A 14,427-nucleotide genomic window follows, 5' to 3' on the forward strand; every position below is an offset into this window, starting at 1 on the left:
TCAAGACAACTTTGTGCCTTGTCTCCCAGTTTAACATGGACCTTTCAGTCTGTAATGCAGAGGATCCTCTAGGGTATAACTCCACAAGGCAGAAGACAAGTTTACTGTGGACAAAAAAAATGGGCTAGAATGTCTTCAGCCTCTCAGGCCCTTAATAGGGCTGATGATGTATGACTCTACTGGAGAAAGGGAAGACAAAGAGGTTTCAGATCATCAATAAAGCAGCTGACTCTCAAGAAACGGCTGGAAATCATATTTAAAGTAAATCTTCAATGAATTTGAAAAAATGCACATAAAAATCATTACCTGCCTCGTTTGGATATATCAGACCTATGAATATTTATGTAGAAACAAGAGCTTATAATTATCACAAAAAGAAAATGAACACTACTTTTCCCATTTAGAAAAATATGAAAGGCAAATTTTAAATGAAAGTTCTCTTGGGGCATTTGATATGTCATGAACTATCAAGACCATGACTATTTTTTAATAGCTTTTGAAATCTTTCTTGAAAACGTCTCTCTTCTTTTCTCCATTCTTAATTATTTATTCCTTAGTTTCAACCTTAGTATATTTATTATTCTCAGTTGCTTTTGTAAGGCCTTAACTTTTATCAAATTTGTAAAATAACAGAGAACAGAATTTTGATGTCATTCGAATGCCTCACCTAGTACTATGACATAGTAAACACACAACTAATACGACTGCACTTGGATTCAAAGATTCTTCAATGGTGGAGAGTAGAAAAGCTATAGGGCAGGATTTCTAGTCTGCACAGAGCTGAGCACAGAGGAGCAGTGCTGTGTCAAGGGCAAGACTCTCACAAGTGGCTGGAGCAAACAGAGAGGAAAGACTGTTCCCCTAGAACCTAAGTAGCCAGTTGTTCAGGTCCAAAGGATCCCTCTGTTGCTAAATCAGGGATCAAACCTTAAATAGGTTAATTTTTTCCTATGTGAACATACAAGGGTAAGGAGACTTACCATTCTCATCAAAAGGAGATGGAAAAGGGACACAGAGTTCTGACATCTGCATAAGCTACCTAGCTACCTGCAATCTAGCTGGTACAACAGCTATCTTTAATTTTTAGTAAAGGAGCTCAAGTAGGTTGCCCTAGATGAAAAAACCAGTAAGGAGAAAGCTTAAATAGCTTGCCCAAAATGACACAGCTAGTACAGGGCAGTGCTTAAGTAACTTCCTGAAGTTACACAGGTAGTGAGAGGTGGAATTACTAGGTTGTTCAGCACCACACTTTTCTCCTCTCTACCTCAATGGTTCCTGGCCCTGTGTGGGTGTCTCCTAGTGGATAAAATGGCCCTCTTCCATTTACATTTGTCTTATCCTTATATCTTCAAAGTGCTTCATAAGACAAAAAGAACCTGCCCTTGATAGACTGCCTCCCACTGCAGCAAGTCTAGCACTGAGGAGCCCTAAGACTAGAATGCCAGCTTCCTAGGGGGAGGATAGATAGGAAAGGCTCCTGAGACCTGGGGCCTGGGAGAAGGAAGAAACAGGTTCAAGATTAAGAGGAGGTGAGTGATACACTTGGCTCAGACATAAAATGTAATGCCCACCAAAAAACTCAGTCATCAATCTGAATAATATTTACTGAAGTGATTTTTAAAATCACAATGTGAGAAACCCATGAAGAACAAAATATCAAACTTGTAAATAAAGATAGGATCTAGCAGGGCCAATGTTATGGTGAGGCAAGTGAGGTTGAGTCATGTAAATGAAGGGCTGGACCCTATCTTAATTTTAAACTGCTGAAATTGTATTCGTCATAGTTTTTTTTTTTTTTTGGCATTTTGATTGTTAAAATATTGCATTATTTATCTTGATTACTGCATTTTGGCATTCTCATAAATTTTGTGCCTGAGCTGAGTGCCTCACTCACTTCATTCTAACATTGGCTTTAGGGTGAAGACTGGGGAACCAGTCTGAACCTGACAAATAGTTTGGGCCTCACAAAAGAAAGGAGAAAGGTGGGAGCCTCACTAAGAATTTCATGCCAGGCTCCTCTTGGTACATTATTTTGTTTATTCCTGACAGCCACCCTCCAAGGCAGCTATTAGTATTATCACTTATATAGGAAACTGAGTGCCAGTATTACAAGGGTAGGAAGTGACTGAGCTGGGTTTCAGCCAAGGCCTGTCTGCCTCTAGAGCCTGGCAATTCCCACTACTGGCTGATACGTGCCTAATAGTTTATAACCAAAATTCTTGACATTTTCTCCACCTTTTGAGTCACAAGCTCCACCACATGAAGACAGAAATCAAAATGGGAAATTTCATTTGCTTGTCCGCTCTTGAAGCTGCCTGAAATTTTAAACCATAGCTCTCCTGATGTCCTTAAAATACTATTCTTCCCAAGTTATTCATATTTTACTTCAGACAGTAAAAGTGTGAATGCAATGCACCCATTTTACATGTAGCATTCATTACTATGTTTGATTGGTGCGCTGTCTGCTGCACCACAGCATATTTAGAACAGAACGGATCAGTTGGTTGAGGGGAATCAGTAACACTCTACACTTGTATTGTGGATCCAGTCAATTTGGATGGTCATCCAATCTTGGATGTGGTGAAAAGAGGGTGGGCTTAGGGTCTAAGTGAAATTGACTGCCAGTGTGTGACTCTGAATCATTTATTTATATCTCTGAGGTTTTGGTTCCCCTTTTTATAAAAATTTTATTAAATGTTTTCATTTTTCCATAAAACTAAGATTGAAGGAAAGTCTGCCTTTCTTAAAGTCAACAAGGTCTACTGATAAAGAAGGTACCTTGTAATCTCTCCTTTCATGACAGAAATCCAGGCCTAGTTGATACTTTTTTCTATTATCAACTGTAATTAAGGCATAAGGCTCTCCCTGATATAATAAATGATTAAACCTCTCAATAAATAACTTCACATAGGCCTGGCTATGCTGATTACTTCATCACTGCCTTCTGCAATAGCCACTATTGCCATCTACAGCTTGGGCTCCTGTCCATAAATTGAGTACAATTAACAAATGCATTATTGTCATCTTGTTTGTGTAAATGTTGTGAATAATAGCCATTTATTATCTAAGATGTCACCTTTTGGCTTTCACAAACTAAGATTTCATGAATTCATAGACCATGTGCAGTCTTTCAGGCAGAATTCATCAAGTATCTCTTTGGAACCCTAATAGATTTGGGGGGCATAGTTCTGTTTGTGTCATCTTTGCATGTTCAATGCCAAGTATAATGCCTGGCATATAATAGGTTCCACAACAGCTAATAGTTGATCATTGATGGAAATCACTCAGATAGTTTATTTCATTTTGTCCCTGAAAAAATAAACACTGCAAACACTGGTCTTTCCAGAGTCTCACTGGATATATATCTGTGCCCTTCACCAAATGGCCCATGAATTAGCACATCAGAATGAAGAGGAAGTATTAGGGACTAGAATAACTAGTAGATGATACTAATCAAGCTTTTGACTTATTGAATTAATTTAGATCAAAGACTGAATGAATCCTTGTCATTTACCTCATTTTCTAATATTTGAGCATTTAATCTTTTGGGGAGATCTTCTTTGGAGGAATACATTCATTCAATAGATTGAATATTTATGAGTCAAATGTTTCAGGTTCTAGAGCCTCCAAAATGTCTGAGATGTTATCTCTGTCTTTAAGGCTATCACAGGCTAATGGGTAATGTATACAGAGTTAAAGTGCAGTGCAAGTGCATAGAAACATGTCCGAGGAATAATACGGGCATAAAAGAGAAGTTATTCACTTTTATTTCCTGAGCCTAGGAAGGTGTAGCAAAGCAGCTTCAAAGTGGTCTAAAGAATGAGTAGGAATTTTCCAGTCAGTACAAAACAGCACAATAAGCTTAGGGATTTTTTTTTTTTTTTTTTTTTGAAACAGAGTCTTGCTCTTGTCACCCAGGATGGAATGCAATGGCGCCATCTTGGCTCACTGCAATCTCCACCTCCCGGATTCAAGCAATTCTCTTGCCTCAGCCTCCTAAGTAGCTGGGATTATAGGTGCCTGCCACCACACCCGGCTAATTTTTATATTTTTATTAGAGACGAGGTTTCACCATGTTGGCCAGGCTGGTCTCAAGCTGCCTAACCTCGTGCTCCACCAACCTCAGCCTCCCAAAGTGCTGGGATTACAGGCGTGAGCCACTGCGCCCAGCCAGGAGTGGTAACAGCTTCATATGGTTGGAACACAGGATGCTTGGAGGGGGCAGGGGATGACGCAGCACATTGAGTCAAGGACCAGATGATAGGAAGCCCTCTGTAGCTGTTGAATTTTAGCTTGGACCTCTTGGTCAGAGATTCTCAACAGTCCCGAGAAATACAGGATACCACTTGGCTCACATCCCAATTAGTATGAATGTGTCATCCAGAGTGATTAATCCCCTTAGTATATGTGATTTTGGTTTGGCCTTTTGCCCTGAGAATTTCAAACTTGTATGTTAGAATCCTATAGTGGGAGCTTTTGAAAAATACATATTCTTCTCATCTATGTCACCCCTCTAATCAGTTACTGAACACAGCCCAGCAGTAATCCCTAAACTCATGTTTAGGGATTTCTGAAGTGGGGAGACATTGACAGGTGTTAAACAGGGTTAAAATATCAAAGTAAATGTACCTTTATGTCATTTAATAAATGACACTCGGGAAAGGTCAGATTGTTCACTGTGGGGAGGATGTTTGGGAAGGGAGATAAAGGGCACAGATGACCAAATGACAGGGATTCTTCAAATCACTGAAGTAGTTAAAGCCAGGTATAAAGAGAATATGAGCTAAGTCAGTAGGGGGTGTAAAGGAGGAGCTAGAAATGGATAGCATTATAACTACAGAATCCATAAGACAGGTTGCATGAAACTGGATGAGTAAAGTGATGAACAGTGAAGAGTTTAGAATGATTCTAGATTCTGGCTGTGGTTCCTAGAAAAGGAAAGAGATACGTTCCAGGAGGTTTGGAGAAAAGCAACAAACTCAACTTGGGACATGATTAGAACTTGATGATTGTGGTTTATTCAAGATTTTATGCCTTGCAGGCAGCTGTATATCCCAGCCTGGAGCTCAGGAAGAAGGTCTCGGCTGAGGATGGGGATTTGGGACACATGTGTTGGGAAAAAGCTGAATGTTGGGATGGAAACTGAGGTAGGGCTTGCTTAATGTCCTCTGGAATGTGTCTAGACTTGCTGGCTCCTTGCTTATAGCCCTCCTAGGCTCCTATTCCCATTATCTCAAGTAACAGAACATGTTCCATATAAATGCTAAAGCATCACAGCTGTAAATCATGTACTTAATGCAACATGTCCTTTTGACCTCCACGTTCTCACCACCTGTTTCTTTGCTGATTACCCATAAATACCGTGGGCTCCCAGGGCTTTGGGGCCTTCGCAGCCTCTACAATAGCGATGGCCCTCTGGCGTCCCACCTTTTTCTCTCATTTTCTCTCACTCTTTTCCTCAATCCTTTGACTCCGCTGGACTTTGTCACCCCCACGACCTGGTGTTGGGTCTGATCACCCCAACAACATCTTTGTTTAGGTAGAAGTCAGAAGTTAAGTCAGTAGGTGAGATGTCTCAGGAAGCAGAGACAGTAACAGAATACTGAGAAGTTAAGCCTAAAAGCATTAAGTTTTAAGAGGAGGGTTAAAAGAAAGTGTTAGCAAAGAAGACTGAGGGGCAGCCATAGAGATGGCAGGAAACCCAGGGAAAGACAAGCATGATAGAAGTTACCAAAGCCAGAAGAAGAATTTCAAAACGAAAATGCGGCAAGCATGGAAACATTTGAAAGACAAAATAATGAAATAACCATTGAGGAGGTCCTCAGTAATTACGGTAAAGGCAAATTCAGTTTAGTAATTTTAAGAAAATTGAAGTCAACTTTCTGTGTGTTGAGAAATGTATTGTGGTGAAGGAGAGATAAGAAGTATAATTTTCAACAAGTTTGCCTGAGAAGAGATGGGGTGTCAGCTTACTAGAAAAGGATGCGTGGTTGAATGCACAAATGTGTCTGCTTTTAAGATTGGAGAGAAATGGCAAAACTTGCTGAGTGGAAGATGGAGTTTAACGATTGGAAAGAAAGTATAGTTGACACAGGAAGGGATGAGAGTCTACAGAATGAGGAGTGGGGCTTGCTTTAGTTTTCATTATGCTGTAAGCTGCTCCCACTGAATTGGGAAAGAAAGTGCATATGAGAGAGGAAATGGAAATACTCATTTGTTTCCCATACCTTCCCACCTTAATCGTTAAAATAACCCCATTCCTTTTTTTTTTACCACACCAAAACTTTAAAGATAAGTATATTTAGGCAGAGATTTTTATGGCATAAAAACTTCACAAATAAAAATACTAGTGGTGATTAGTAAAAACCTCTCAAACTGCACAAAATCACATCAACTTGACCTCAAAAACATGGTAAAACAAAAGCAATTGTTCTTTTAATATCTTAAAACTCACCTGTAGGTGTTTTGCTGTTGATTTGCTTTGCAAAAATGGCAATTATCAGCTCCTGAGCAAAAGCTCCTCCCACGATGCCTGAAAATATTAATTTAGGTACACTGAAAGGGGAAAAACGTCTGTGCGTGTACTATTCAGTTCATTAGTCAAGTAGAGCTAAAGGAGTTAGTATTTGGTCCAATTCTCCATCTTTTGTCAAGTGAGGAGACAGATCATTATGGAGAAAATGTGCTCACACTGTGGATGTTTATATTATGCGTCTTCAGAGTCTTATGTATTTAGGGTTTTATTTTTTAAATAGTACCTTTCCTTAGTGTACAGTTATTCAGAAACATCTCCTGGTTTCATTTTTGAGGTTGTAATGGCATTCACACGAAGCATGGAAAACATAAATAGCATATAATGATAGAAAGGACTCATCACAGGAAACCAAGATTTAACCTCAGTGGAAATTACATAGGTTGGAGGGGAGAGGGAAGGCAGTATTTTGTCTCAGACAGACCTAAATTGAGATTACAACTGTTGATACCTACTATCTCAGGGCAAGTTTTAGCTCCTGCAAATCTTACTTGTTAAATGCTGGTAGGCCTTTTCTGTTGGGCAGGAATTTCTGCGGAAACTATCTTAGGTTAGTTCACAGCTGTAGTTCCTGAGCCCTCACCATAAGCCACAGAAAGGAAAAAGTGTATTTTTCTCAGGTCTCCAAAACTGCCAAAATTGTTGTTTCTACCCTAGAGATTAGAACAGAGCCAGACTCGAGAAAAAGTAACCTTCAACGGGCTGTGAAAGTAATTGCTGATGGGACAATAAGGACTAGGGTAGAAATAGGGGAAAGGAAGGCAGCACATCTGATGACACCAGGGGTACACTGGGGCTGGGTGAGAGCTCTGATTTTGTTTAGTTTCTATGAGTACTTCAGTCTCATTTTCTACAACCCTGTTGATGGGAAAGGTACACAGATTCTACAAGCACAAGGCCCTGTAGACTTAGGCAAGTTTAAACCTAATAAATGGAATGGTCAGCTTTGCAGAACAAAATATCAGAGTGAGCCAAAAAAGCAACTAGTGGGGAAAAATCTGAAGGCCACAGAGATGGGAACTTCCCACTTCATCAATGTTCATTCTGGTGTTCTTTAGTATGTGCTACACTCTATTCATGGCCTCTTTTTCATTCCCAATACTAATTTGATTTCCTTTATTTAAAAAAATTAATATTGCCAGAGGTTATCTTATTCGTCTTTTTCAAAAAACTAATTTTGGCCTTTGATTCTTTCTGTGATGTTACTTTCTATTTTATTAATTTTGGCCTTTGTTCTTTTTCTACTCTTTTTGGGTTTATTGTTTTTCTAACTTAGGTACATGCTTCATTTAATTATTTTGTAATTTTATAAACTTCTAAGTATCACTTCAGTTAGGTCATCCCGGTTTTGAGTGTAGTATCTTAATTTGTAATCCAGCTCCAAATACTTTCCTATTTCCATAATTTCCTTGAAGTTTGCTACTAAATTTACAAAGTACGATGAATTTATTTTGCATTACTGATTTCTAACTTAATTGCATAGTGGACAGAGAAGGTGTAGTATGTTTTATACAGACCATCTGGTATATTGAAACTTGCCTTATAACTAAAGTGCATGGTCAATTTTGAAATGCCTCATTCATGCATGAAAAGGATGACTCTTTGTCACTAGATAAAACTACCTAACTGTATCTGAATTGTCTATTCTTAAAAAATTTTGCTCCCCAAGTTATGGCAGAAATGTGAATTCATTGATTTTCTTTGGAATGTCATCAATTTGTTTTATATATTTTGAAGCTGTGTCATCACGTACATAGAAGTTTAAGATTGTTGTTTTTATAGTTAATTATTTTTCTGGCCACATGGTAAGCTTTTTATTCTTAATGCTTTTTGCTTTAAAGTTGCTGCTTTCCAAAATAAGACTCTCTGCCAGGTTTTTTTGTTTTTTTTTTTAAAGTATTCTTTGGTGTATTTTGTTCTATCTTCTGTATTTTTCAACCTGGGTTCTTGAATGTTAGGTGTTTCTCTTTCTGATTTACCAACATACATACTTATATTAGTCCATTCTTATACTGCTAATACATACCCAAGACTGGCTAATTTATAAAGGATAGAGGTTTAATTGTCTGTTTAGCATGGCTGAGGAGGCCTCAGGAAACTTGCAATCATGGCAGAAGGGGAAGCAAACACAGCCTTCTTCACATGGTGGCAGCAAGGAGAAGTGCCAAGCAAAAGGGGGGGAAAACCCCCTTATTAAACCATCAGATCTCATGAGAACTCACTATCATGAGAATAGCATGGGGGATAACTGCCCCCATGATTCAATTATCTCCCAGCCGGTCCCTCCCATGACATGGGGATTAAAGAAATTACAAGAAGAGATTTGGGTCAGGACCCCGCCAAAACCATATCAATACTTTAGTGTCATTCTGTGTTACACCTTATGTATGACTGTTTTGTAGAACATAAAGTCTAGGTATCCTGTCAGAATATCACGTCTTACGTATAAGTTATTTAAAAGCTTACTGCATCACCAAAAAGCCATGATTTATTTACATACAGTATAAAATTAGGGTAAGAAACTCACATACATTAAAGCATGGACATTAATGCTTCTGTATAGCTACTATCAAAACACCAAAGGCCATGCAAGGAATCCCCATTTGCCTTTGTCCCAAGATCATATTTCCTTTCATTGTGTCTCTTGTGTGGTTCTTGGTGAATCGGATCATATTCTGTGTATTCTTAGAAGTTAACTTTACAATCTTCAAAAAGAAATTGAGTTTCCCTGTGAACATGATGGGTTTCCTTTGTAATTGAGTTAACAAAGTGAAGGTACTAGTATTTTTACTTTTTTACATCTTGAAGCCTGTTTCAGATTTGATGTCTACATATTATTCTCACCTGGCAACTTGTATCTTTGCTTTTAAGAAGCACAGCAGAGGTTGAAGGACATTTAGACTGTGACCAGCTAGGCCATTGTGTTGTCTTGAGCAAGTCCATTCATCCTTCTGAGCCTGTTTTCTCACATCAAAAGTGGGGAGCTAGACCAGATAACTTCAAGTTCTGTCGAGCTCCAAATGGTATGTTCTATGATTTTTTCCACATTTAAAATATTCCAGTTCTTGCATCTGTGTCCACCATGTTAAACACCATTGCATCAAATTGTGAAGAACTTATTTATATTTATAATCAGGTCAAATTGTTTCCAAATTCCATCTCTAACCCTCATTTCTTCACCGCTAAATTGTTCTAGAAAGTGCAACTACTTTCCTTGCACTCAATTTTCACCATATCTCAAACTTGTTTATTTTAGATACAGGGCCTTGGTCTGTTGTGCAGGCTGGAGTGCAATAGCATGATCATAGCTGACTGCAGCCCCAAACTCCTGGGCTCAAGGGTTCAAGCAATCCTCCCACCTCAGCCTCCCAAGGAGCTGGGACTATAGGCACATGACACTGCACCAGGCTAATTAAAAAATTTTTCATGGATGATGTCTTGCTTTGTTTCCCAGGCTGATCTCAAACTCCAGGCTTCAAGCGACTCTTTCACCTCGGCCTCCCAAAGTGCTGGGATTACAGGCGTGAGCCACTGCGCCCAGCCAGGAGTTGTAACAGCTTCATAGGGTTGGAACACAGGATGCTTGGAGGGGGCAGGGGATTAATGCAGCACATTGGGTCAAGGACCCAATGATAGGAAGCCCTCTGTACCTGTTGAGTTTTGGCTTGGACCTCTTGGTCAGAGGTCCTCAACAGTCCTGAGAAATACAGGATACCACTTGGCCCACATCCCAATTAGTATGAATGTGTCATCTAGAGTGATTAATCCCCTTAGTATATGTGATTTTTGGTTTGGCCTTTTGCCCTGAGAATTTCAAACTTGGCTGTATGTTAGAATCCTATAGTGGGAGCTTTTGAAAAATACATATTCTTCTCATCTATGTCACCCCTCTAATCAGCTTACTGAACACGGCCCAGCAGTAATCCCTAAACTCATGTTTAGGGACTTCTGAAATGGGGAGACATTGACAGGAGTTAAACAGGGTTTAAAACATCAAAGTTAAATGTACCTTTATGTCATTTAATAAATGACACTCTGGAAAGGTCAGATTGATCACTGTGGGGAGGATGTTTGGGAAGGGAGATAAAGGGCACAGATGACCAAATGACAGGGATTCTTCAAATCACTGAAGTAGGTTAAAGCCAGGTATAAAGAGAATATGAGCTAAGTCAGTAGGGGGGGTGTAAAGGAGGAGCTAGAAATGGATAGCATTATAACTACAGAATCCATAAGACAGGTTGCATGAAACTGGATGAGTAAAGTGATGAACAGTGAAGAGTTTAGAATGATTCTAGATTCTGGCTGGGGTTTCTAGAAAAGGAAAGAGATAAGTTCCAGGAGGTTTGGAGAAAGAAAAGCAACAAACTCAACTTGGGACATGATTAGAACTTGACGATTGTGGTTTTTTAAAGATTTTATGCCTTGCAGGCAGCTGTATATCCCAGCCTGGAGCTTAGGAAGAAGGTCTCAGCTGAGGATGGGGATTTGGGACCCATGTGTTGGGAAAAAGCTGAGTGTTGGGAGGGAAACTGAGGCAGGGCTTGCTTAATGTCCTCTGGAATGTGTCTAGACTTGCTGGCTCCTTGCTTATAGCCCTCCTAGGCTCCTAGGCTCCTATTCCCATTATCTCAAGTAGCAGAACATGTTCCATATAAATGCTAAAGCATCACAGCTGTAAATCATGTACTTAATGCAACATGTCCTTTTGACCTCCACGTTCTCACCACCTGTTTCTTTGCTGATTACCCATAAATACCGTGGGCTCCCAGGGCTTTGGGGCCTTCGCAGCCTCTACAATAGCAATGGCCCTCTGGCGTCCCACCTTTTTCTTTCACTCTTTTCCTCAATCCTTTGACTCCGCTGGACTTTGTCACCCCCACGACCTGGTATTGGGTCTGATCACCCCAACAACATCTTTGTTTAGGTAGAAGTCAGAAGTTAAGTCAGTAGGTGAGATGTCTCAGGAAGCAGAGACAGTAACAGAATACTGAGAAGTTAAGCCTAAAAGCATTAAGTTTTAAGAGGAGGGTTAAAAGAAAGTGTTAGCAAAGAAGACTGAGGGGCAGCCATAGAGATGGCAGGAAACCCAGGGAAAGACAAGCATGATAGAAGTTACCAAAGCCAGAAGAAGAATTTCAAAACGAAAATGCGGCAAGCGTGGAAACATTTGAAAGACAAAATAATGAAATAACCATTGAGGAGGTCCTCAGTAATTACGGTAAAGGCAAATTCAGTTTAGTAATTTTAAGAAAATTGAAGTCAACTTTCTGTGTGTTGAGAAATGTATCGTGAAGGAGAGATAAGGAGTATAATTTTCAACAAGTTTGTAGAAGAGGAGATATGGGGTGTCAGCTTACTAGAAAAGGATGCATGGTTGAATGCACAAATGTGTCTGCTTTTAAGATTGGAGAGAAATGGCAAAACTTGCTGAGTGGAAGATGGAGTTTAACGATTGGAAAGAAAGTATAGTTGACGCAAGACGGGGAGAGTCTACAGAATGAGGAGTGGGGCTTGCTTTAGTTTTCATTATGCTGTAAGCTGCTCCCACTGAATTGGGAAAGAAAGTGCATATGAGAGAGGAAATGGAAATACTCATTTGCTTCCCATACCTTCCCACCTTAATCGTTAAAATAACCCCATTCCTTTTCTTCCACACCAAGACTTTGAAGATAAGTATATCTAGGCACAGATTTTTATGGCATAAAAACATCACAAATAAAAATACTAGTGGTGATTAGTAAAAACCTCTCAAACTGCACGAAATCGCATCAACTTGACCTCAAAAACATGGTAAAACAAAAGCAATTGTTCTCTTTAATATCTTAAAACTCACCTGTAGGTGTTTTGCTGTTGATTTGCTTTGCAAAAATGGCAATTATCAGCTCCTGAACAAAAGAGCTCCTCCCACGATGCCTGAAAATATTAATTTAGGTACACTGAAAGGGGAAAAACGTCTGTGCATGTACTATTCAGTTCATTAGTCAAGTAGAGCTAAAGGAGTTAATATTTGGTCCAATTCTCCATCTTTTATTTTTCAAGTGAGGAGACAGATCATTATGGAGAAAATGTGCTCACACTGGATGTTTTTATATTTTGCATCTTCAGAGTCTGATAAGGGCACTATGCATTTAGGGTTTTAGTTTTCAAAATAGTACCTTTCCTTTTGTGTACAGTTCGGAAAGATCTCTGTTGGTTTCATTTTTGAGGTTGTAATGGCATTCACACGAAGCATGGGAAATATAAACAGCATATAATGATAGAAAGGACTCATCACAGGAAACCAAGATTTAACCTCAGTGGAAATTACATGGGTGGGGGGTGGGGGGTGGGGGGTGCGGGGAAGGCAGTATTTTGTCTCAGACAGACCTAAATTGAGATTTACAACTGTGATACCTACTGTCTCGGGGCAAGTTTCTTAGCTCCCGCAAACCTTACTTGTTAAATGCTGGTAGGCCTTTTCTGTTGGGCAGGAATTTCTGCGGAAACTATCTTAGGTTCACAGCTATAGTTCCTGAGCCCTCAAAGCCACAGAAAAAGTGTATTTTTCTCAGGTCTCCAAAATGGCTAAAATTGTTATTTCTATCCTAGAGATTAGAACAGAGCCAGACTCGAGAAAAAGTAACCTTTAACGGGCTGTGAAAGTAATTGCTGATGGGACAATGAGGACTAGGGGTAGAAATAGGGGAAAGGAAGGCAGCACATCTGATGACACCAGGGGTACACTGGGGCTGGGTGAGAGCTCTGATTTCGTTTAGTTTACATGATTGAGTACTTCACTCTCTCATTTTCTACTACCCTGTTGACGGGGAAGGTACACATTCTACAAGCACAAGGCCCTGTAGACTTAGGCAAGTTTAAATCCAATAAATGGAATGGTCAGCTTTGCAGAACAAAATATGAAAGAGTGAGCCAAAAAAGCAACTAGTGGGGGAAAATCTGAAGGCCGTAGAGATGAGAATAGGAACTTGCCACTTCATCAATGTTCATTCTGGTGTTTAGTATGTGCTACACTCTATTCATGGCCTCTTTTTCATTCCTGATATTACTTGTTATTTCCCTTATTTAAAAAAATTAATATTGCCAGAGGTTATCTGTCTTTTTCAAAAAACTAGGTTTGGCCTTTGTTGATTCTGTGATCTGTTGCTTTCTATTAATTTTGGCCTTTGTTCTTTTTCTACTTTTTGGGTTTATTCTGTTATCTAACTTAAGTACATGCTTTGTTATTTTTAAATTATTTTGTAATTTTATAAATTTCTAAGTACCACTTCAGTTAGGTCATCCCGGTTTTGAGTGTAGTGTCTTGATTGTGTAATACAGCTCCAAATGCTTTATTTCCATAATTTGTCTTTGAAGTTTGTTACTAAATTTATGATTAATTATATTTCTTTGCATTACTGATTTCTAACTTAATTGCATAGTGGACAGAGAAGGTAGTATGTTTGATACAGACCATCTGGTATGTTGAAACTTGCCTTATAACTAAGTGCATGGTCAATTTTGAAATGCCTCATTTTATGCATGAAAAGAATGAGTCTTTAATTGTTGTCACTAGCTAAAACTACCTGTCTGAATTTTCTATATTAAAAAATTTTGCTCCCCATGAGTTAATGGCAGAAATGTGAATTCATTGATTTTCCTTGGAATGTTATCAATTTGTTTTATAGTTTGAGGCTGTGTCATGTACATAGAAGTTTAGGATTGTTGTTTTTATGGTTAGTGAATTATTTTTCTGGCCACATAGTAAGCTTTTTATTCTTAATGCTTTTTGCTTTAAAGTTTCTGCTTTCCTAAATAAGACTCTCTGCCAGCTTTTTTTTTTTTTTTTTTTTTTTTAAAGTATTTGGTGTATTTTATTCTATCTTCGTATTTTTCAACCTGGGTTCTTGAATGTTAGC

General features: G+C 39.0%; 1 long non-coding RNA gene across 2 annotated transcripts in view; it reads left to right on the forward strand.

Annotated features, from left to right (window-relative positions):
* The first annotated feature begins 5,249 nt into the window (after positions 1-5,249).
* Positions 5,250-14,427, forward strand: part of LOC126940355 (uncharacterized) — a 31,118-nt gene continuing 21,940 nt past the window's right edge. For both annotated transcript variants that reach the window (XR_007720723.1, XR_007720722.1), the window contains exons 1-2: positions 5,250-5,557; positions 11,480-11,750. This is a non-coding gene — a long non-coding RNA (uncharacterized LOC126940355). The remainder of the gene's footprint in view (positions 5,558-11,479; positions 11,751-14,427) is intronic.

Source organism: Macaca thibetana, chromosome 17, assembly GCF_024542745.1.
Source record: "Macaca thibetana thibetana isolate TM-01 chromosome 17, ASM2454274v1, whole genome shotgun sequence".
In the NCBI taxonomy this organism is placed as follows: Eukaryota; Metazoa; Chordata; class Mammalia; order Primates; family Cercopithecidae; genus Macaca; species Macaca thibetana.